Raw genomic sequence first — 22,767 nt, forward strand, 5'->3', positions numbered from 1 at the left:
TGTGGCAGAGAATTCCACAGGTTCACCACTCTCTGGGTGAAGAAATCCCTCCTCATTTCAGTCCTAAATGGCTTACCCCTTATCCTTAGACTATGACCCCTGGTTCTGGACTCCCCGGCCATCAGAAACATCCTTCCTGCATCTAGTCTGTCCAGGCCTGACAGAATTTTATAGGTTTCGATGAGATCCCCTCTCAATCTTCTAAACTCCAGTGAGTATAAGCCCAATCGACACAATCTCTCCTCATACGTCATTCCTGCCATCCCAGGTATCAGCCTGGTGAATCTTCGCTGCACTCCCTCCATGGCAAGAACGTCCTTCCTCAGGTAAGGCGACCAAAACTGCACACAATACTCAAGGTGCGGCCTCACCAAGGCCCTGTACAACTGTAGCAAGACATCCTTGTTCCTGTACTCAAATCCTCTTGCTATAAAGGCCAACATACCATTTGCCTTCTTAACTGCCTGCTGCACCTACATGCTTACCTTCAGCGACTGGTGCACAATAACACCCAGGTCTCTTTGCACTTCCCCTTCTCCCAATCTATTGCCATTCAAATAATAATCTGCCTTCCTGTTTTTGCCACCAAAGTGGATAACCTCACATTTATCCACATTATAGAGCATTTGCCATGTTTCTGCCCAATCACCCAACCTGTCCAAATCGTACTGGAGTTTCACGACATCCTCCTCACAGCTTACCCTCCCACCCAGCTTTGTGTCGTCTGCAAATTTGGAGATATTACATCCAATTCCCTCGTCCAGATCATTAATATATACTGTGAACAGCTGGGGTCCCAGGACCGATCCTTGCGGTACCCCACTAGTCACTGCCTGCCACTCGGAAAACGACCAGTTTATTCCAACTCTTTGCTTTCTGTCCGCCAACCAGTTCTCTATCCAAGTCAATACCTTGCCCCCAATCCCATGTGCCTTAATTTTGCACGCTAATCTCTTATGCGGGACCTTATCGAAAGCCTTCTGAAAGTCCAAATACACCACATCCACTGGTTCTCCCTTACCTATTTTACCAGTTACATCCTCAAAAAATTCCAGTGGATTAGTCAAGCATGATTTACCTTTTGTAAATCCATGTTGACTTTGTCCGATCCTGTCACTGCTTTCCAAGTGCTCTGCTATTACATCTTTTATAATAGACTCTAGCATTTTCCCCACTACCGATGTCAGGCTTACCGGTCTATAATTCCCTGCTTTTTCTCTACCACCTTTTTTGAATAGTGGGGTAACATTAGCTACCCTCCAATCCATGGGTACTGTTCCAGAGTCTATCGAGTTCTGGAAGATGACCAGCAATGCATCTACTATCTCTAGGGCCAATTCCTTAAGTACCCTGGGATGTAGACCATCAGGCCCTGGGGATTTATCGGCCTTCAGCCCCATCAATTTTCCTAACACCATTTCCCTACAAATACTGATTTCTTTCAGTTCCTCCCTTTCATCAGACCCGATGTTCCCCGGCATCTCTGGGAGGTTATTTGTGTCCTCCTTTGTGAAAACAGAACCAAAGTATGTATTTAGTTGGTCTCCCATTTCCTTGTTTCCCATTATAAATTCCCCTGAGGTCCTTTGAGGTCCTGCTTTTTAATCTCTTTCCTAGTTCCCTATAGTCTGCCTGCAGGACCTCATCCCTCTTTCTGCCTATGTCGTTGGTACCAGTATGGACAACGACCTCTGGCTGTTCACCCTCCCCCCTCACAGAGTCCTGCAGCCACTCAGTGACATCCTTGAGCCTGGCACCAGGGAGGCAACATCCCATCCTGGAGTCACGTCTATGACCACAGAAACGCCTATCTGTTCCCCTAACCAATGAATCCCCTATCACTTTTACTCTTCCACTCTTCTTCCTCCTCCCCTGTGTAGCTGAGCCACCCGTGGTGCCGTGGCCTTGGCTCTGGCTGCTCTCCGCAGAGGAGCCATCACCCCCACCAGTTTCCAGAACTATGAACCGGGTCACGAGCGAGATGCACTCTGGGGATTCCTGCCGTACCTGCCTGGTCCTCCTTCTCTTTCTGGTGGTCACCCATTCCCTCTCTGCCTGCACATTCTGAGGTTGCGGGGTGACCACTTCTAGAAATGTGCTTTCCAAGTATTTCTCCGCCTCGCAGATGCACTGTAGTGACTCCAGCTGTCGCTCAAGCTCCGAAACCCAGAGCTCGAGTTGCTGCAGTTGGCGACACTTCCTGCACACGTGCTTGTCCAGGCCGCAAGAAGCGTCCAGGATATCCCACATGGCACAGGATGAGCAAATCACAGGACTGAGCTGCCCTGCCATGCCTCTATTTACCAGACTATGGAGGTAATATAGCAGAAATAAAATTAAAACTTAACAGGAAACACTCAACAACGACCCACCAATCAGCACTTCCCTCTATTAGATAGGCTATGAACTACTTAGCAGAAATATACCCGAACAGAACAAAAGAAACTTACCACAAATACTCACCCCATACTCACCCCTCAGCTCCCTTGTGCCAGCGACACCTTTGTGATTTTTTTTTCTCTCGGTTTGCTGCTCAGCCGCTCAGCTCAGTGCTCTCGGAAATAACAACAGAAAATGCTGGAAATACTCAGCAGGCCAGGCAGCATCTGTGGAGAGAGAAACAGAGTTAACGTTTCAGGTCTGGGACCCTTCATCTGTTTCTCTCTCCACGGATGCTGCCTCGCCTGCTGAGTATTTCCAGCATTTTCTGTTGTTATTTCAGATTTCCAGCATCCGCAGTATTTTGCTATTATATCAGTGCTCTCGGTATTTATAAACAGACGCTCCGCTCTCTGCTCTCGGTCTATGTAAACAGCCGCTCCGCTCTCTGCTCCTGCTCTGTGTAAACAGCCGCTCCGCTCTCTGCTCCCGCTCTGTGTAAACAGCCGCTCCGCTCTCTGCTCCTGCTCTGTGTAAACAGCCGCTCCGCTCTCTGCTCCCGCTCAGTGTAAACAGCCGCTCCGCTCTCTGCTCCTGCTCTGTGTAAACAGCCGCTCCGCTCTCTGCTCCTGCTCTGTGTAAACAGCCGCTCCGCTCTCTGCTCTCGCTCTTTGTAAACAGCCGCTCCGCTCTCTGCTCTCGCTCTGTGTAAACAGCCGCTCCGCTCTCTGCTCTCGCTCTGTGTAAACAGCCGCTCCGCTCTCTGCTCCCGCTCTGTGTAAACAGCCGCTCTGCTCCCTGCTCCCGCTCTGTGTAAACAGCCGCTCCGCTCTCTGCTCCCGCTCTGTGTAAACAGCCGCTCCGCTCTCTGCTCTCGGTCTTTGTAAACAGCCGCTCCGCTCTCTGCTCCCGCTCTGTGTAAACAGCCGCTCCGCTCTCTGCTCCCGCTCTGTGTAAACAGCCGCTCCGCTCACTGCTCTCGCTCTGTGTAAACAGCCGCTCCGCTCACTGCTCCCGCTCTGTGTAAACAGTCGCTCCGCTCTCTGCTCCCGCTCTGTGTAAACAGCCGCTCCGCTCACTGCTCCCGCTCTGTGTAAACAGCCGCTCCGCTCTCTGCTCCCGCTCTGTGTAAACAGCCGCTCCGCTCTCTGCTCCCGCTCTGTGTAAACAGACGCTCCGCTCTCTGCTCCCGCTCTGTGTAAACAGTCGCTCCGCTCTCTGCTCCCGCTCTGTGTAAACAGCCGCTCCGCACTCTGCTCCCGCTCTGTGTAAACAGTCGCTCCGCTCTCTGCTCCCGCTCTGTGTAAACAGTCGCTCCGCTCTCTGCTCCCGCTCTGTGTAAACAGTCGCTCCGCTCTCTGCTCCCGCTCTGTGTAAACAGCCGCTCCGCTCTCTGCTCCCGCTCTGTGTAAACAGCCGCTCCGCTCTCTGCTCCCGCTCTGTGTAAACAGCCGCTCCGCTCTCTGCTCCCGCTCTGTGTAAACAGCCGCTCCGCTCTCTGCTCCCGCTCTGTGTAAACAGCCGCTCCGCTCTCTGCTCCCGCTCTGTGTAAACAGTCGCTCCGCTCTCTGCTCTCGCTCTGTGTAAACAGCCGCTCCGCTCTCTGCTCCCGCTCTGTGTAAACAGCCGCTCCGCTCTCGCTCTGTGTAAACAGCCGCTCCGCTCTCTGCTCCCGCTCTGTGTAAACAGCCGCTCCGCTCTCTGCTCCCGCTCTGTGTAAACAGCCGCTCCGCTCTCTGCTCCCGCTCTGTGTAAACAGCCGCTCCGCTCTCTGCTCCCGCTCTGTGTAAACAGCCGCTCCGCTCTCTGCTCCCGCTCTGTGTAAACAGCCGCTCCGCTCTCTGCTCCCGCTCTGTGTAAACAGCCGCTCCGCTCTCTGCTCCCGCTCTGTGTAAACAGCCGCTCCGCTCTCTGCTCTCGCTCTGTGTAAACAGCCGCTCCGCTCTCCGCTCTCGCTCTGTGTAAACAGCCGCTCCGCTCTCTGCTCCCGCTCTGTGTAAACAGCCGCTCCGCTCTCTGCTCCTGCTCTGTGTAAACAGCCGCTCCGCTCTCTGCTCCCGCTCTGTGTAAACAGCCGCTCCGCTCTCCGCTCTCGCTCTGTGTAAACAGCCGCTCCGCTCTCCGCTCTCGCTCTGTGTAAACAGCCGCTCCGCTCTCTGCTCCCGCTCTGTGTAAACAGCCGCTCCGCTCTCTGCTCCTGCTCTGTGTAAACAGCCGCTCCGCTCTCTGCTCCCGCTCTGTGTAAACAGCCGCTCCGCTCTCTGCTCTCGCTCTGTGTAAACAGCCGCTCCGCTCTCTGCTCCCGCTCTTTGTAAACAGCCGCTCCGCTCTCTGCTCTCGCTCTGTGTAAACAGCCGCTCCGCTCTCTGCTCCCGCTCTGTGAAAACAGCCGCTCCGCTCTCTGCTCCCGCTCTTTGTAAACAGCCGCTCCGCTCTCTGCTCCCGCTCTGTGTAAACAGCCGCTCCGCTCTCTGCTCTCGCTCTGTGTAAACAGCCGCTCCGCTCTCTGCTCCCGCTCTGTGTAAACAGTCGCTCCGCTCTCTGCTCCCGCTCTGTGTAAACAGCCGCTCCGCTCTCTGCTCTCGCTCTGTGTAAACAGCCGCTCCGCTCTCTGCTCCCGCTCTGTGTAAACAGCCGCTCCGCTCTCTGCTCCCGTTCTGTGTAAACAGCCGCTCCGTTCTCTGCTCCCGCTCTGTGTAAACAGCCGCTCCGCTCTCTGCTCCCGCTCTGTGTAAACAGTCGCTCCGCTCTCTGCTCCCGCTCTGTGTAAACAGTCGCTCCGCTCTCTGCTCCCGCTCTGTGTAAACAGCCGCTCCGCTCTCTGCTCTCGCTCTGTGTAAACAGTCGCTCCGCTCTCTGCTCCCGCTCTGTGTAAACAGTCGCTCCGCTCTCTGCTCCCGCTCAGTGTAAACAGCCGCTCCGCTCTCTGCTCGCGCTCTGTGTAAACAGCCGCTCCGCTCTCTGCTCTCGCTCTGTGTAAACAGCCGCTCCGCTCTCTGCTCTCGGTCTTTGTAAACAGCCGCTCCGCTCTCTGCTCCCGCTCTGTGTAAACAGCCGCTCCACTCTCTGCTCCCGCTCTGTGTAAACAGCCGCTCCGCTCACTGCTCTCGCTCTGTGTAAACAGCCGCTCCGCTCACTGCTCCCGCTCTGTGTAAACAGTCGCTCCGCTCTCTGCTCCCGCTCTGTGTAAACAGCCGCTCCGCTCACTGCTCCCGCTCTGTGTAAACAGCCGCTCCGCTCTCTGCTCCCGCTCTGTGTAAACAGCCGCTCCGCTCTCTGCTCCCGCTCTGTGTAAACAGACGCTCCGCTCTCTGCTCCCGCTCTGTGTAAACAGTCGCTCCGCTCTCTGCTCCCGCTCTGTGTAAACAGCCGCTCCGCACTCTGCTCCCGCTCTGTGTAAACAGTCGCTCCGCTCTCTGCTCCCGCTCTGTGTAAACAGTCGCTCCGCTCTCTGCTCCCGCTCTGTGTAAACAGTCGCTCCGCTCTCTGCTCCCGCTCTGTGTAAACAGCCGCTCCGCTCTCTGCTCCCGCTCTGTGTAAACAGCCGCTCCGCTCTCTGCTCCCGCTCTGTGTAAACAGCCGCTCCGCTCTCTGCTCCCGCTCTGTGTAAACAGCCGCTCCGCTCTCTGCTCCCGCTCTGTGTAAACAGCCGCTCCGCTCTCTGCTCCCGCTCTGTGTAAACAGTCGCTCCGCTCTCTGCTCTCGCTCTGTGTAAACAGCCGCTCCGCTCTCTGCTCCCGCTCTGTGTAAACAGCCGCTCCGCTCTCGCTCTGTGTAAACAGCCGCTCCGCTCTCTGCTCCCGCTCTGTGTAAACAGCCGCTCCGCTCTCTGCTCCCGCTCTGTGTAAACAGCCGCTCCGCTCTCTGCTCCCGCTCTGTGTAAACAGCCGCTCCGCTCTCTGCTCCCGCTCTGTGTAAACAGCCGCTCCGCTCTCTGCTCCCGCTCTGTGTAAACAGCCGCTCCGCTCTCTGCTCCCGCTCTGTGTAAACAGCCGCTCCGCTCTCTGCTCCCGTTCTGTGTAAACAGCCGCTCCGTTCTCTGCTCCCGCTCTGTGTAAACAGCCGCTCCGCTCTCTGCTCCCGCTCTGTGTAAACAGTCGCTCCGCTCTCTGCTCCCGCTCTGTGTAAACAGTCGCTCCGCTCTCTGCTCCCGCTCTGTGTAAACAGCCGCTCCGCTCTCTGCTCTCGCTCTGTGTAAACAGTCGCTCCGCTCTCTGCTCCCGCTCTGTGTAAACAGTCGCTCCGCTCTCTGCTCCCGCTCAGTGTAAACAGCCGCTCCGCTCTCTGCTCGCGCTCTGTGTAAACAGCCGCTCCGCTCTCTGCTCTCGCTCTGTGTAAACAGCCGCTCCGCTCTCTGCTCTCGGTCTTTGTAAACAGCCGCTCCGCTCTCTGCTCCCGCTCTGTGTAAACAGCCGCTCCACTCTCTGCTCCCGCTCTGTGTAAACAGCCGCTCCGCTCACTGCTCTCGCTCTGTGTAAACAGCCGCTCCGCTCACTGCTCCCGCTCTGTGTAAACAGTCGCTCCGCTCTCTGCTCCCGCTCTGTGTAAACAGCCGCTCCGCTCACTGCTCCCGCTCTGTGTAAACAGCCGCTCCGCTCTCTGCTCCCGCTCTGTGTAAACAGCCGCTCCGCTCTCTGCTCCCGCTCTGTGTAAACAGACGCTCCGCTCTCTGCTCCCGCTCTGTGTAAACAGTCGCTCCGCTCTCTGCTCCCGCTCTGTGTAAACAGCCGCTCCGCACTCTGCTCCCGCTCTGTGTAAACAGTCGCTCCGCTCTCTGCTCCCGCTCTGTGTAAACAGTCGCTCCGCTCTCTGCTCCCGCTCTGTGTAAACAGTCGCTCCGCTCTCTGCTCCCGCTCTGTGTAAACAGCCGCTCCGCTCTCTGCTCCCGCTCTGTGTAAACAGCCGCTCCGCTCTCTGCTCCCGCTCTGTGTAAACAGCCGCTCCGCTCTCTGCTCCCGCTCTGTGTAAACAGCCGCTCCGCTCTCTGCTCCCGCTCTGTGTAAACAGCCGCTCCGCTCTCTGCTCCCGCTCTGTGTAAACAGTCGCTCCGCTCTCTGCTCTCGCTCTGTGTAAACAGCCGCTCCGCTCTCTGCTCCCGCTCTGTGTAAACAGCCGCTCCGCTCTCGCTCTGTGTAAACAGCCGCTCCGCTCTCTGCTCCCGCTCTGTGTAAACAGCCGCTCCGCTCTCTGCTCCCGCTCTGTGTAAACAGCCGCTCCGCTCTCTGCTCCCGCTCTGTGTAAACAGCCGCTCCGCTCTCTGCTCCCGCTCTGTGTAAACAGCCGCTCCGCTCTCTGCTCCCGCTCTGTGTAAACAGCCGCTCCGCTCTCTGCTCCCGCTCTGTGTAAACAGCCGCTCCGCTCTCTGCTCCCGCTCTGTGTAAACAGCCGCTCCGCTCTCTGCTCTCGCTCTGTGTAAACAGCCGCTCCGCTCTCCGCTCTCGCTCTGTGTAAACAGCCGCTCCGCTCTCTGCTCCCGCTCTGTGTAAACAGCCGCTCCGCTCTCTGCTCCTGCTCTGTGTAAACAGCCGCTCCGCTCTCTGCTCCCGCTCTGTGTAAACAGCCGCTCCGCTCTCTGCTCTCGCTCTGTGTAAACAGCCGCTCCGCTCTCCGCTCTCGCTCTGTGTAAACAGCCGCTCCGCTCTCTGCTCCCGCTCTGTGTAAACAGCCGCTCCGCTCTCTGCTCCTGCTCTGTGTAAACAGCCGCTCCGCTCTCTGCTCCCGCTCTGTGTAAACAGCCGCTCCGCTCTCTGCTCTCGCTCTGTGTAAACAGCCGCTCCGCTCTCTGCTCCCGCTCTTTGTAAACAGCCGCTCCGCTCTCTGCTCTCGCTCTGTGTAAACAGCCGCTCCGCTCTCTGCTCCCGCTCTGTGAAAACAGCCGCTCCGCTCTCTGCTCCCGCTCTTTGTAAACAGCCGCTCCGCTCTCTGCTCCCGCTCTGTGTAAACAGCCGCTCCGCTCTCTGCTCTCGCTCTGTGTAAACAGTCGCTCCGCTCTCTGCTCCCGCTCTGTGTAAACAGTCGCTCCGCTCTCTGCTCCCGCTCAGTGTAAACAGCCGCTCCGCTCTCTGCTCGCGCTCTGTGTAAACAGCCGCTCCGCTCTCTGCTCTCGCTCTGTGTAAACAGCCGCTCCGCTCTCTGCTCCCGCTCTGTGTAAACAGCCGCTCCGCTCTCTGCTCCCGCTCTGTGTAAACAGCCGCTACGCTCTCTGCTCCCGCTCTGTGTAAACAGCCGCTCCGTTCTCTGCTCCCGCTCTGTGTAAACAGCCGCTCCGCTCTCTGCTCCCGCTCTGTGTAAACAGCCGCTACGCTCTCTGCTCCCGCTCTGTGTAAACAGCCGCTCCGCTCTCTGCTCCCGCTCTGTGTAAACAGTCGCTCCGCTCTCTGCTCTCGGTCTTTGTAAACAGTCGCTCCGCTCTCTGCTCTCGCTCTTTGTAAACAGCCGCTCCGCTCTCTGCTCCCGCTCTGTGTAAACAGCCGCTCTGCTCTCTGCTCTCGGTCTTTGTAAACAGCCGCTCCGCTCTCTGCTCCCGCTCTGTGTAAACAGTCGCTCCGCTCTCTGCTCCCGCTCTGTGTAAACAGCCGCTCCGCTCTCTGCTCCCGCTCTTTGTAAACAGCCGCTCCGCTCTCTGCTCTCGCTCTGTGTAAACAGCCGCTCCGCTCTCTGCTCCCGCTCTTTGTAAACAGCCACTCCGCTCTCTGCTCTCGCTCTGTGTAAACAGCCGCTCCGCTCTCTGCTCTCGCTCTGTGTAAACAGCCGCTCCGCTCTCTGCTCCCGCTCTGTGTAAACAGCCGCTCTGCTCTCTGCTCTTGGTCTTTGTAAACAGCCGCTCCGCTCTCTGCACCCGCTCTGTGTAAACAGTCGCTCCGCTCTCTGCTCCCGCTCTGTGTAAACAGTCGCTCCGCTCTCTGCTCCTGCTCTGTGTAAACAGCCGCTCCGCTCTCTGCTCTCGCTCTGTGTAAACAGTCGCTCCGCTCTCTGCTCCCGCTCTGTGTAAACAGCCGCTCCGCTCTCTGCTCCCGCTCTGTGTAAACAGCCGCTCCGCTCTCTGCTCTCGCTCTGTGTAAACAGCCGCTCCACTTTCTGCTCTCGCTCTGTGTAAACAGCCGCTCCGCTCTCTGCTCCCGCTCTGTGTAAACAGCCGCTCCGCTCTCTGCTCCCGCTCTGTGTAAACAGCCGCTCCGCTCTGTGCTCCCGCTCTGTGTAAACAGCCGCTCCGCTCTCTGCTCCCGCTCTGTGTAAACAGCCGCTCCGTTCTCTGCTCCCGCTCTGTGTAAACAGCCGCTCCGCTCTCTGCACCCGCTCTGTGTAAACAGCCGCTCCGCTCTCTGCTCCCGCTCTGTGTAAACAGCCGCTCCGCTCTCTGCTCCCGCTCTGTGTAAACAGTCGCTCCGCTCTCTGCTCCCGCTCTGTGTAAACAGTCGCTCCGCTCTCTGCTCCCGCTCTGTGTAAACAGCCGCTCCGCTCTCTGCTCTCGCTCTGTGTAAACAGCCGCTCCGCTCTCTGCTCCCGCTCTGTGTAAACAGCCGCTCCGCTCTCTGCTCCCGCTCTGTGTAAACAGCCGCTCCGCTCTCTGCTCTCGCTCTGTGCAAACAGTCGCTCCGCTCTCTGCTCTCTCTCTGTGTAAACAGCCGCTCCGCTCTCTGCTCCCGCTCTGTGTAAACAGCCGCTCCGCTCTCTGCTCTCGCTCTGTGTAAACAGCCGCTCCGTTCTCTGCTCTCGCTCTGTGTAAACAGCCGCTCCGCTCTCTGCTCCCGCTCTGTGTAAACAGCCGCTCCGTTCTCTGCTCCCGCTCTGTGTAAACAGCCGCTCCGCTCTCTGCTCCCGCTCTGTGTAAACAGCCGCTCCAGTCTCTGCTCTCGGTCTGTGTAAACAGTCGCTCCGCTCTCTGCTCCCGCTCTGTGAAAACAGTCGCTCCGCTCTCTGCTCCCGCTCTGTGTAAACAGCCGCTCCACTCTCTGCTCCCGCTCTGTGTAAACAGCCGGTCCGCTCTCTGCTCTCGCTCTGTGCAAACAGCCGCTCCACTCTCTGCTCTCGGTCTGTGTAAACAGCCGCTCCGTTCTCTGCTCCCGCTCTGTGTAAACAGTCGCTCCGCTCTCTGCTCCCGCTCTGTGTAAACAGCCGCTCCGCTCTCTGCTCCCGCTCTGTGTAAACAGCCGCTCCGCTCTCTGCTCCCGCTCTGTGTAAACAGCCGCTCCGCTCTCTGCTCCCGCTCTGTGTAAACAGCCGCTCCGCTCTCTGCTCCCGCTCTGTGTAAACAGCCGCTCCGCTCTCTGCTCTCGGTCTTTGTAAACAGCTGCTCCGCTCTCTGCTCCCGCTCTGTGTAAACAGCCGCTCCGCTCTCTGCTCTCGCTCTGTGTAAACAGCCGCTCCGCTCTCTGCTCTCGCTCTGTGTAAACAGCCGCTCCGCTCTCTGCTCCCGCTCTGTGTAAACAGCCGCTCTGCTCTCTGCTCTTGGTCTTTGTAAACAGCCGCTCCGCTCTCTGCTCCCGCTCTGTGTAAACAGTCGCTCCGCTCTCTGCTCCCGCTCTGTGTAAATAGTCGCTCCGCTCTCTGCTCCTGCTCTGTGTAAACAGCCGCTCCGCTCTCTGCTCTCGCTCTGTGTAAACAGTCGCTCCGCTCTCTGCTCCCGCTCTGTGTAAACAGCCGCTCCGCTCTCTGCTCCCGCTCTGTGTAAACAGCCGCTCCGCTCTCTGCTCTCGCTCTGTGTAAACAGCCGCTCCACTTTCTGCTCTCGCTCTGTGTAAACAGCCGCTCCGCTCTCTGCTCCCGCTCTGTGTAAACAGCCGCTCCGCTCTCTGCTCCCGCTCTGTGTAAACAGCCGCTCCGCTCTGTGCTCCCGCTCTGTGTAAACAGCCGCTCCGCTCTCTGCTCCCGCTCTGTGTAAACAGCCGCTCCGTTCTCTGCTCCCGCTCTGTGTAAACAGCCGCTCCGCTCTCTGCACCCGCTCTGTGTAAACAGCCGCTCCGCTCTCTGCTCCCGCTCTGTGTAAACAGCCGCTCCGCTCTCTGCTCCCGCTCTGTGTAAACAGTCGCTCCGCTCTCTGCTCCCGCTCTGTGTAAACAGTCGCTCCGCTCTCTGCTCCCGCTCTGTGTAAACAGCCGCTCCGCTCTCTGCTCTCGCTCTGTGTAAACAGCCGCTCCGCTCTCTGCTCCCGCTCTGTGTAAACAGCCGCTCCGCTCTCTGCTCCCGCTCTGTGTAAACAGCCGCTCCGCTCTCTGCTCTCGCTCTGTGCAAACAGTCGCTCCGCTCTCTGCTCTCTCTCTGTGTAAACAGCTGCTCCGCTCTCTTCTCCCGCTCTGTGTAAACAGCCGCTCCGCTCTCTGCTCTCGCTCTGTGTAAACAGCCGCTCCGTTCTCTGCTCTCGCTCTGTGTAAACAGCCGCTCCACTCTCTGCTCTCGGTCTGTGTAAACAGCCGCTCCGTTCTCTGCTCCCGCTCTGTGTAAACAGTCGCTCCGCTCTCTGCTCCCGCTCTGTGTAAACAGCCGCTCCGCTCTCTGCTCCCACTCTGTGTAAACAGCCGCTCCGCTCTCTGCTCCCGCTCTGTGTAAACAGCCGCTCCGCTCTCTGCTCCCGCTCTGTGTAAACAGCCGCTCCGCTCTCTGCTCCCGCTCTGTGTAAACAGCCGCTCCGCTCTCTGCTCTCGGTCTTTGTAAACAGCTGCTCCGCTCTCTGCTCCCGCTCAGTGTAAACAGCCGCTCCGCTCTCTGCTCCCGCTCTGTGTAAACAGCCGCTCCGCTCTCTGCTCCCGCTCTTTGTAAACAGCCGCTCCGCTCTCTGCTCTCGCTCTGTGTAAACAGCCGCTCCGCTCTCTGCTCTCGCTCTGTGTAAACAGCCGCTCCGCTCTCTGCTCCCGCTCTGTGTAAACAGCCGCTCCGTTCTCTGCTCCCGCTCTGTGTAAACAGCCGCTCCGCTCTCTGCTCCCGCTCTGTGTAAACAGCCGCTCCGCTCTCTGCTCCCGCTCTGTGTAAACAGCCGCTCCGCTCTCTGCTCTCGCTCTGTGCAAACAGCCGCTCCACTCTCTGCTCTCGGTCTGTGTAAACAGTCGCTCCGCTCTCTGCTCCCGCTCTGTGAAAACAGCCGCTCCACTCTCTGCTCTCGCTCTGTGTAAACAGCCGCTCCGCTCTCTGCTCCCGCTCTGTGTAAACAGCCGCTCCGCTCTCTGCTCTCGCTCTGTGTAAACAGGCGCTCCGTTCTCTGCTCCCGCTCTGTGTAAACAGCCGCTCCGCTCTCTGCTCTCGCTCTGTGTAAACAGCCGCTCCGCTCCCTGCTCCCGCTCTGTGTAAACAGCCGCTCCGCTCTCTGCTCTCGCTCTGTGTAAACAGCCGCTCCGCTCTCTGCTCCCGCTCTGTGTAAACAGTCGCTCCACTCTCTGCTCTCGCTCTGTGTAAACAGCCGCTCCGCTCTCTGCTCCCGCACTGTGTAAACAGTCGCTCCGCTCTCTGCTCCCGCTCTGTGTAAACAGCCGCTCCGCTCTCTGCTCCCGCTCTGTGTAAACAGCCGCTCCGCTCTCTGCTCCTGCTCTGTGTAAACAGCCGCTCCGCTCTCTGCTCTCGGTCTTTGTAAACAGCCGCTCCGCTCTCTGCTCCCGCTCTGTGTAAACAGCCGCTCCGCTCTCTGCTCTCGGTCTGTGTAAACAGTCGCTCCGCTCTCTGCTCTCGCTCTGTGTAAACAGCCGCTCCGCTCTCTGCTCCCGCTCTGTGTAAACAGCCGCTCCGCTCTCTGCTCTCGCTCTGTGTAAACAGCCGCTCCGCTCTCTGCTCTCGCTCTGTGTAAACAGTCGCTCCGCTCTCTGCTCTCGCTCTGTGTAAACAGCCGCTCCGCTCTCTGCTGCCGCTCTGTGTAAACAGCCGCTCCGCTCTCTGCTCCCGCTCTGTGTAAACAGCCGCTCCGCTCTCGCTCTGTGTAAACAGCCGCTCCGCTCTCTGCTCTCGGTCTTTGTAAACAGTCGCTCCGCTCTCTGCTCCCGCTCTGTTTAAACAGCCGCTCCGCTGTCTGCTCCCGCTCTGTGTAAACAGCCGCTCTGCTCTCTGCTCTCGCTCTGTTTAAACAGCCGCTCCGCTCTCTGTTTCCGCTCTGTGTAAACAGTCGCTCCGCTCTCTGCTCCCGCTCTGTGTAAACAGCCGCTCCGCTCTCTGCTCCCGCTCTGTGTAAACAGCCGCTCCGCTCTCTGCTCTCGCTCTGTGTAAACAGCCGCTCCACTCTCTGCTCCCGCTCTGTGTAAACAGCCGCTCCGCTCTCTGCTCCCGCTCTGTGTAAACAGCCGCTCCGCTCTCTGCTCCCGCTCTGTGTAAACAGCCGCTCCGCTCTCTGCTCCCGCTCTGTGTAAACAGCCGCTCCGCTCTCTGCTCTCGGTCTGTGTAAACAGTCGCTCCGCTCTCTGCTCCCGCTCTGTGTAAACAGTCGCTCCGCTCTCTGCTCCCGCTCTGTGTAAACAGTCGCTCCGCTCTCTGCTCTCGCTCTGTGTAAACAGCCGCTCCGCTCTCTGCTCCCGCTCTGTGTAAACAGCCGCTCCGCTCTCTGCTCTCGCTCTGTGTAAACAGCCGCTCCGCTCTCTGCTCTCGCTCTGTGTAAACAGCCGCTCCGCTCTCTGCTCCCGCTCTGTGTAAACAGCCGCTCCGCTCTCTGCTGCCGCTCTGTGTAAACAGCCGCTCCGCTCTCTGCTCTCGCTCTGTGTAAACAGCCGCTCCGCTCTCCGCTCCCGCTCTGTGTAAACAGCCGCTCCGCACTCTGCTCTCGCTCTTTGTAAACAGCCGCTCCGCTCTCTGCTCCCGCTGTGTGTAAACAGCCGCTCCGCTCTCTGCTCCCGCTCTGTGTAAACAGCCGCTCCGCTCTCTGCTCTCGCTCTGTTTAAACAGCCGCTCCGCTCTCTGCTCCCGCTCTGTGTAAACAGTCGCTCCGCTCTCTGCTCCCGCTCTGTGTAAACAGCCGCTCCGCTCTCTGCTCTCGCTCTGTGTAAACAGCCGCTCTGCTCTCTGCTCTCGCCCTGTTTAAACAGCCGCTCCGCTCTCTGCTCTCGCTCTGTTTAAACAGCCGCTCCGCTCTCTGCTCCCGCTCTGTGTAAACAGCCGCTCCGCTCTCTGCTCTCGCTCTGTGTAAACAGCCGCTCCGCTCTCTGCTCTCGCTCTGTGTAAACATCCGCTCCGCTCTCTGCTCCCGCTCTGTGTAAACAGCCGCTCCGCTCTCTGCTCTCGCTCTGTGTAAACAGCCGCTCCGCTCTCTGCTCTCGCTCTGTGTAAACAGCCGCTCCGCTCTCTGCTCCCGCTCTGTGTAAACAGCCGCTCCGCTCTCTGCTCTCGCTCTGTGTAAACAGCCGCTCCGCTCTCTGCTCCCGCTCTGTGTAAACAGTCGCTCCGCTCTCTGCTCCCGCTCTGTGTAAACAGCCGCTCCGCTCTCTGCTCCCGCTCTGTGTAAACAGCCGCTCCGCTCTCTGCTCCCGCTCTGTGTAAACAGTCGCTCCGCTCTCTGCTCCCGCTCTGTGTAAACAGCAGCTCCGCTCTCTGCTCTCGCTCTGTGTAAACAGCCGCTCCGCTCTCTGCTCTCGCTCTGTGTAAACAGCCGCTCCGCTCTCTGCTCCCGCTCTGTGTAAACAGCCGCTCCGCTCTCTGCTCCCGCTCTGTGTAAACAGCCGCTCCGCTCTCTGCTCCCGCTCTGTGTAAACAGCCGCTCCGCTCTCTGCTCCCGCTCTGTGTAAACAGCCGCTCCGCTCTCTGCTCCCGCTCTGTGTAAACAGCCGCTCCGCTCTCTGCTCTCGCTCTGTGTAAACAGCCGCTCCGCTCTCTGCTCTCGCTCTGTGTAAACAGCCGCTCCGCTCTCTGCTCCCGCTCTGTGTAAACAGCCGCTCCGCTGTCTGCTCCTGCTCTGTGTAAACAGCCGCTCCGCTCTCTGCTCCCGCTCTGTGTAAACAGCCGCTCCGCTCTCTGCTCCTGCTCTGTGTAAACAGTCGCTCCGCTCTCTGCACCCGCTCTGTGTAAACAGCCGCTCCGCTCTCTGCTCCCGCTCTGTGTAAACAGCCGCTCCGCTCTCTGCTCCTGCTCTGTGTAAACAGTCGCTCCGCTCTCTGCACCCGCTCTGTGTAAACAGCCGCTCCGCTCTCTGCTCCCGCACTGTGTAAACAGCCGCTCCGCTCTCTGCTCTCGCTCTTTGTAAACAGACGCTCCGCTCTCTGCTCTCGGTCTTTGTAAACAGCCGCTCCGCTCTCTGCTCCCGCTCTGTGTAAACAGCCGCTCCGCTCTCTGCTCCCGCTCTGTGTAAACAGCCGCTCCGCTCTCTGCTCCCGCTCTGTGTAAACAGCCGCTCCGCTCTCTGCTCCCGCTCTGTGTAAACAGCCGCTCCGCTCTCTGCTCCCGCTCTGTGTAAACAGCCGCTCCGCTCTCTGCTCCCGCTCTGTGTAAACAGCCGCTCCGCTCTCTGCTCCCGCTCTGTGTAAACAGCCGCTCCGCTCTCTGCTCTCGCTCTGTGTAAACAGCTGCTCCGCTCTCTGCTCTCGCTCTGTGTAAACAGCCGCTCCGCTCTCTGCTCTCGCTCTGTGTAAACAGCCGCTCCGCTCTCTGCTCCCGCTCTGTGTAAACAGCCGCTCCGCTCTCTGCTCTCGCTCTGTGCAAACAGTCGCTCCGCTCTCTGCTCTCTCTCTGTGTAAACAGCCGCTCCGCTCTCTGCTCCCGCTCTGTGTAAACAGCCGCTCCGCTCTCTGCTCTCGCTCTGTGTAAACAGCCGCTCCGTTCTCTGCTCTCGCTCTGTGTAAACAGCCGCACCGCTCTCTGCTCCCGCTCTGTGTAAACAGCCGCTCCGTTCTCTGCTCCCGCTCTGTGTAAACAGCCGCTCCGCTCTCTGCTCCCGCTCTGTGTAAACAGCCGCTCCAGTCTCTGCTCCCGCTCTGTGTAAACAGCCGCTCCGCTCTCTGCTCTCGCTCTGTGCAAACAGCCGCTCCACTCTCTGCTCTCGGTCTGTGTAAACAGTCGCTCCGCTCTCTGCTCCCGCTCTGTGAAAACAGTCGCTCCGCTCTCTCCTCCCGCTCTGTGTAAACAGCCGCTCCACTCTCTGCTCCCGCTCTGTGTAAACAGCCGCTCCGCTCTCTGCTCTCGCTCTGTGCAAACAGCCGCTCCACTCTCTGCTCTCGGTCTGTGTAAACAGCCGCTCCGTTCTCTGCTCCCGCTCTGTGTAAACAGTCGCTCCGCTCTCTGCTCCCGCTCTGTGTAAACAGCCGCTCCGCTCTCTGCTCCCGCTCTGTGTAAACAGCCGCTCCGCTCTCTGCTCCCGCTCTGTGTAAACAGCCGCTCCGCTCTCTGCTCCCGCTCTGTGTAAACAGCCGCTCCGCTCTCTGCTCCCGCTCTGTGTAAACAGCCGCTCCGCTCTCTGCTCTCGGTCTTTGTAAACAGCTGCTCCGCTCTCTGCTCCCGCTCTGTGTAAACAGCCGCTCCGCTCTCTGCTCCCGCTCTGTGTAAACAGCCGCTCCGCTCTCTGCTCCCGCTCTTTGTAAACAGCCGCTCCGCTCTCTGCTCTCGCTTTGTGTAAACAGCCGCTCCGCTCTCTGCTCTCGCTCTGTGTAAACAGCCGCTCCGCTCTCTGCTCCCGCTCTGTGTAAACAGCCGCTCCGTTCTCTGCTCCCGCTCTGTGTAAACAGCCGCTCCGCTCTCTGCTCCCGCTCTGTGTAAACAGCCGCTCCGCTCTCTGCTCCCGCTCTGTGTAAACAGCCGCTCCGCTCTCTGCTCTCGCTCTGTGCAAACAGCCGCTCCACTCTCTGCTCTCGGTCTGTGTAAACAGTCGCTCCGCTCTCTGCTCCCGCTCTGTGAAAACAGCCGCTCCACTCTCTGCTCTCGCTCTGTGTAAACAGCCGCTCCGCTCTCTGCTCCCGCTCTGTGTAAACAGCCGCTCCGCTCTCTGCTCTCGCTCTGTGTAAACAGGCGCTCCGTTCTCTGCTCCCGCTCTGTGTAAACAGCCGCTCCGCTCTCTGCTCTCGCTCTGTGTAAACAGCCGCTCCGCTCCCTGCTCTCGCTCTGTGTAAACAGCCGCTCCGCTCTCTGCTCCCGCTCTGTGTAAACAGTCGCTCCACTCTCTGCTCCCGCTCTGTGTAAACAGCCGCTCCGCTCTCTGCTCCCGCACTGTGTAAACAGTCGCTCCGCTCTCTGCTCCCGCTCTGTGTAAACAGCCGCTCCGCTCTCTGCTCCCGCTCTGTGTAAACAGCCGCTCCGCTCTCTGCTCCTGCTCTGTGTAAACAGCCGCTCCGCTCTCTGCTCTCGGTCTTTGTAAACAGCCGCTCCGCTCTCTGCTCCCGCTCTGTGTAAACAGCCGCTCCGCTCTCTGCTCTCGGTCTTTGTAAACAGCCGCTCCGCTCTCTGCTCCCACTCTGTGTAAACAGCCGCTCCGCTCTCTGCTCCCGCTCTGTGTAAACAGCCGCTCCGCTCTCTGCTCCCGCTCTGTGTAAACAGCCGCTCCGCTCTGTGCTCCCGCTCTGTGTAAACAGCCGCTCCGCTCTCTGCTCTCGCTCTGTGTAAACAGCCGCTCCGCTCTCTGCTCCCGCTCTTTGTAAACAGCCGCTCCGCTCTCTGCTCCCGCTCTGTGTAAACAGCCGCTCCGCTCTCTGCTCTCGCTCTGTGTAAACAGCTGCTCCGCTCTCTGCTCTCGCTCTGTGTAAACAGCCGCTCCGCTCTCTGCTCTCGCTCTGTGTAAACAGCCGCTCCGCTCTCTGCTCCCGCTCTGTGTAAACAGCCGCTCCGCTCTCTGCTCTCGCTCTGTGTAAACAGTCGCTCCGCTCTCTGCTCTCGCTCTGTGTAAACAGCCGCTCCGCTCTCTGCTCCCGCTCTGTGTAAACAGCCGCTCCGCTCTCTGCTCTCGCTCTGTGTAAACAGCCGCTCCGCTCTCTGCTCTCGCTCTGTGTAAACAGTCGCTCCGCTCTCTGCTCTCGCTCTGTGTAAACAGCCGCTCCGCTCTCTGCTGCCGCTCTGTGTAAACAGCCGCTCCGCTCTCTGCTCCCGCTCTGTGTAAACAGCCGCTCCGCTCTCTGCTCTCGCTCTGTGTAAACAGCCGCTCCGCTCTCTGCTCTCGGTCTTTGTAAACAGTCGCTCCGCTCTCTGCTCCCGCTCTGTTTAAACAGCCGCTCCGCTCTCTGCTCTCGCTCTGTTTAAACAGCCGCTCCGCTCTCTGCTCCCGCTCTCTGTAAACAGCCGCTCCGCTCTCTGCTCCCGCTCTGTGTAAACAGCCGCTCCGCTCTCTGCTCTCGCTCTGTTTAAACAGCCGCTCCGCTCTCTGCTCCCGCTCTGTGTAAACAGTCGCTCCGCTCTCTGCTCCCGCTCTGTGTAAACAGCCGCTCCGCTCTCTGCTCCCGCTCTGTGTAAACAGCCGCTCCGCTCTCTGCTCTCGCTCTGTGTAAACAGCCGCTCCACTCTCTGCTCCCGCTCTGTGTAAACAGCCGCTCCGCTCTCTGCTCCCGCTCTGTGTAAACAGCCGCTCCGCTCTCTGCTCCCGCTCTGTGTAAACAGCCGCTCCGCTCTCTGCTCCCGCTCTGTGTAAACAGCCGCTCCGCTCTCTGCTCTCGCTCTGTGCAAACAGCCGCTCCACTCTCTGCTCTCGGTCTGTGTAAACAGTCGCTCCGCTCTCTGCTCCCGCTCTGTGAAAACAGTCGCTCCGCTCTCTCCTCCCGCTCTGTGTAAACAGCCGCTCCACTCTCTGCTCCCGCTCTGTGTAAACAGCCGCTCCGCTCTCTGCTCTCGCTCTGTGCAAACAGCCGCTCCACTCTCTGCTCTCGGTCTGTGTAAACAGCCGCTCCGTTCTCTGCTCCCGCTCTGTGTAAACAGTCGCTCCGCTCTCTGCTCCCGCTCTGTGTAAACAGCCGCTCCGCTCTCTGCTCCCGCTCTGTGTAAACAGCCGCTCCGCTCTCTGCTCCCGCTCTGTGTAAACAGCCGCTCCGCTCTCTGCTCCCGCTCTGTGTAAACAGCCGCTCCGCTCTCTGCTCCCGCTCTGTGTAAACAGCCGCTCCGCTCTCTGCTCTCGGTCTTTGTAAACAGCTGCTCCGCTCTCTGCTCCCGCTCTGTGTAAACAGCCGCTCCGCTCTCTGCTCCCGCTCTGTGTAAACAGCCGCTCCGCTCTCTGCTCCCGCTCTTTGTAAACAGCCGCTCCGCTCTCTGCTCTCGCTTTGTGTAAACAGCCGCTCCGCTCTCTGCTCTCGCTCTGTGTAAACAGCCGCTCCGCTCTCTGCTCCCGCTCTGTGTAAACAGCCGCTCCGTTCTCTGCTCCCGCTCTGTGTAAACAGCCGCTCCGCTCTCTGCTCCCGCTCTGTGTAAACAGCCGCTCCGCTCTCTGCTCCCGCTCTGTGTAAACAGCCGCTCCGCTCTCTGCTCTCGCTCTGTGCAAACAGCCGCTCCACTCTCTGCTCTCGGTCTGTGTAAACAGTCGCTCCGCTCTCTGCTCCCGCTCTGTGAAAACAGCCGCTCCACTCTCTGCTCTCGCTCTGTGTAAACAGCCGCTCCGCTCTCTGCTCCCGCTCTGTGTAAACAGCCGCTCCGCTCTCTGCTCTCGCTCTGTGTAAACAGGCGCTCCGTTCTCTGCTCCCGCTCTGTGTAAACAGCCGCTCCGCTCTCTGCTCTCGCTCTGTGTAAACAGCCGCTCCGCTCCCTGCTCTCGCTCTGTGTAAACAGCCGCTCCGCTCTCTGCTCCCGCTCTGTGTAAACAGTCGCTCCACTCTCTGCTCCCGCTCTGTGTAAACAGCCGCTCCGCTCTCTGCTCCCGCACTGTGTAAACAGTCGCTCCGCTCTCTGCTCCCGCTCTGTGTAAACAGCCGCTCCGCTCTCTGCTCCCGCTCTGTGTAAACAGCCGCTCCGCTCTCTGCTCCTGCTCTGTGTAAACAGCCGCTCCGCTCTCTGCTCTCGGTCTTTGTAAACAGCCGCTCCGCTCTCTGCTCCCGCTCTGTGTAAACAGCCGCTCCGCTCTCTGCTCTCGGTCTTTGTAAACAGCCGCTCCGCTCTCTGCTCCCACTCTGTGTAAACAGCCGCTCCGCTCTCTGCTCCCGCTCTGTGTAAACAGCCGCTCCGCTCTCTGCTCCCGCTCTGTGTAAACAGCCGCTCCGCTCTGTGCTCCCGCTCTGTGTAAACAGCCGCTCCGCTCTCTGCTCTCGCTCTGTGTAAACAGCCGCTCCGCTCTCTGCTCCCGCTCTTTGTAAACAGCCGCTCCGCTCTCTGCTCCCGCTCTGTGTAAACAGCCGCTCCGCTCTCTGCTCTCGCTCTGTGTAAACAGCTGCTCCGCTCTCTGCTCTCGCTCTGTGTAAACAGCCGCTCCGCTCTCTGCTCTCGCTCTGTGTAAACAGCCGCTCCGCTCTCTGCTCCCGCTCTGTGTAAACAGCCGCTCCGCTCTCTGCTCTCGCTCTGTGTAAACAGTCGCTCCGCTCTCTGCTCTCGCTCTGTGTAAACAGCCGCTCCGCTCTCTGCTCCCGCTCTGTGTAAACAGCCGCTCCGCTCTCTGCTCTCGCTCTGTGTAAACAGCCGCTCCGCTCTCTGCTCTCGCTCTGTGTAAACAGTCGCTCCGCTCTCTGCTCTCGCTCTGTGTAAACAGCCGCTCCGCTCTCTGCTGCCGCTCTGTGTAAACAGCCGCTCCGCTCTCTGCTCCCGCTCTGTGTAAACAGCCGCTCCGCTCTCTGCTCTCGCTCTGTGTAAACAGCCGCTCCGCTCTCTGCTCTCGGTCTTTGTAAACAGTCGCTCCGCTCTCTGCTCCCGCTCTGTTTAAACAGCCGCTCCGCTCTCTGCTCTCGCTCTGTTTAAACAGCCGCTCCGCTCTCTGCTCCCGCTCTCTGTAAACAGCCGCTCCGCTCTCTGCTCCCGCTCTGTGTAAACAGCCGCTCCGCTCTCTGCTCTCGCTCTGTTTAAACAGCCGCTCCGCTCTCTGCTCCCGCTCTGTGTAAACAGTCGCTCCGCTCTCTGCTCCCGCTCTGTGTAAACAGCCGCTCCGCTCTCTGCTCCCGCTCTGTGTAAACAGCCGCTCCGCTCTCTGCTCTCGCTCTGTGTAAACAGCCGCTCCACTCTCTGCTCCCGCTCTGTGTAAACAGCCGCTCCGCTCTCTGCTCCCGCTCTGTGTAAACAGCCGCTCCGCTCTCTGCTCCCGCTCTGTGTAAACAGCCGCTCCGCTCTCTGCTCCCGCTCTGTGTAAACAGCCGCTCCGCTCTCTGCTCTCGGTCTGTGTAAACAGTCGCTCCGCTCTCTGCTCCCGCTCTGTGTAAACAGTCGCTCCGCTCTCTGCTCCCGCTCTGTGTAAACAGTCGCTCCGCTCTCGGCTCTCGCTCTGTGTAAACAGCCGCTCCGCTCTCTGCTCCCGCTCTGTGTAAACAGCCGCTCCGCTCTCTGCTCTCGCTCTGTGTAAACAGCCGCTCCGCTCTCTGCTCTCGCTCTGTGTAAACAGCCGCTCCGCTCTCTGCTCCCGCTCTGTGTAAACAGCCGCTCCGCTCTCTGCTGCCGCTCTGTGTAAACAGCCGCTCCGCTCTCTGCTCTCGCTCTGTGTAAACAGCCGCTCCGCTCTCCGCTCCCGCTCTGTGTAAACAGCCGCTCCGCACTCTGCTCTCGCTCTTTGTAAACAGCCGCTCCGCTCTCTGCTCCCGCTGTGTGTAAACAGCCGCTCCGCTCTCTGCTCCCGCTCTGTGTAAACAGCCGCTCCGCTCTCTGCTCTCGCTCTGTTTAAACAGCCGCTCCGCTCTCTGCTCCCGCTCTGTGTAAACAGTCGCTCCACTCTCTGCTCCCGCTCTGTGTAAACAGCCGCTCCGCTCTCTGCTCTCGCTCTGTGTAAACAGCCGCTCCACTCTCTGCTCTCGCCCTGTTTAAACAGCCGCTCCGCTCTCTGCTCTCGCTCTGTTTAAACAGCCGCTCCGCTCTCTGCTCCCGCTCTGTGTAAACAGCCGCTCCGCTCTCTGCTCTCGCTCTGTGTAAACAGCCGCTCCGCTCTCTGCTCTCGCTCTGTGTAAACATCCGCTCCGCTCTCTGCTCCCGCTCTGTGTAAACAGCCGCTCCGCTCTCTGCTCTCGCTCTGTGTAAACAGCCGCTCCGCTCTCTGCTCTCGCTCTGTGTAAACAGCCGCTCCGCTCTCTGCTCCCGCTCTGTGTAAACAGCCGCTCCGCTCTCTGCTCTCGCTCTGTGTAAACAGCCGCTCCGCTCTCTGCTCCCGCTCTGTGTAAACAGTCGCTCCGCTCTCTGCTCCCGCTCTGTGTAAACAGCCGCTCCGCTCTCTGCTCCCGCTCTGTGTAAACAGCCGCTCCGCTCTCTGCTACCGCTCTGTGTAAACAGTCGCTCCGCTCTCTGCTCCCGCTCTGTGTAAACAGCCGCTCCGCTCTCTGCTCTCGCTCTGTGTAAACAGCCGCTCCGCTCTCTGCTCTCGCTCTGTGTAAACAGCCGCTCCGCTCTCTGCTCCCGCTCTGTGTA

This window comes from Somniosus microcephalus, chromosome 5 (assembly GCF_052327205.1).
Source record: "Somniosus microcephalus isolate GS21.2 chromosome 5, FLI_Smic_1.0, whole genome shotgun sequence".
Lineage (NCBI taxonomy): Eukaryota > Metazoa > Chordata > Chondrichthyes > Squaliformes > Somniosidae > Somniosus > Somniosus microcephalus.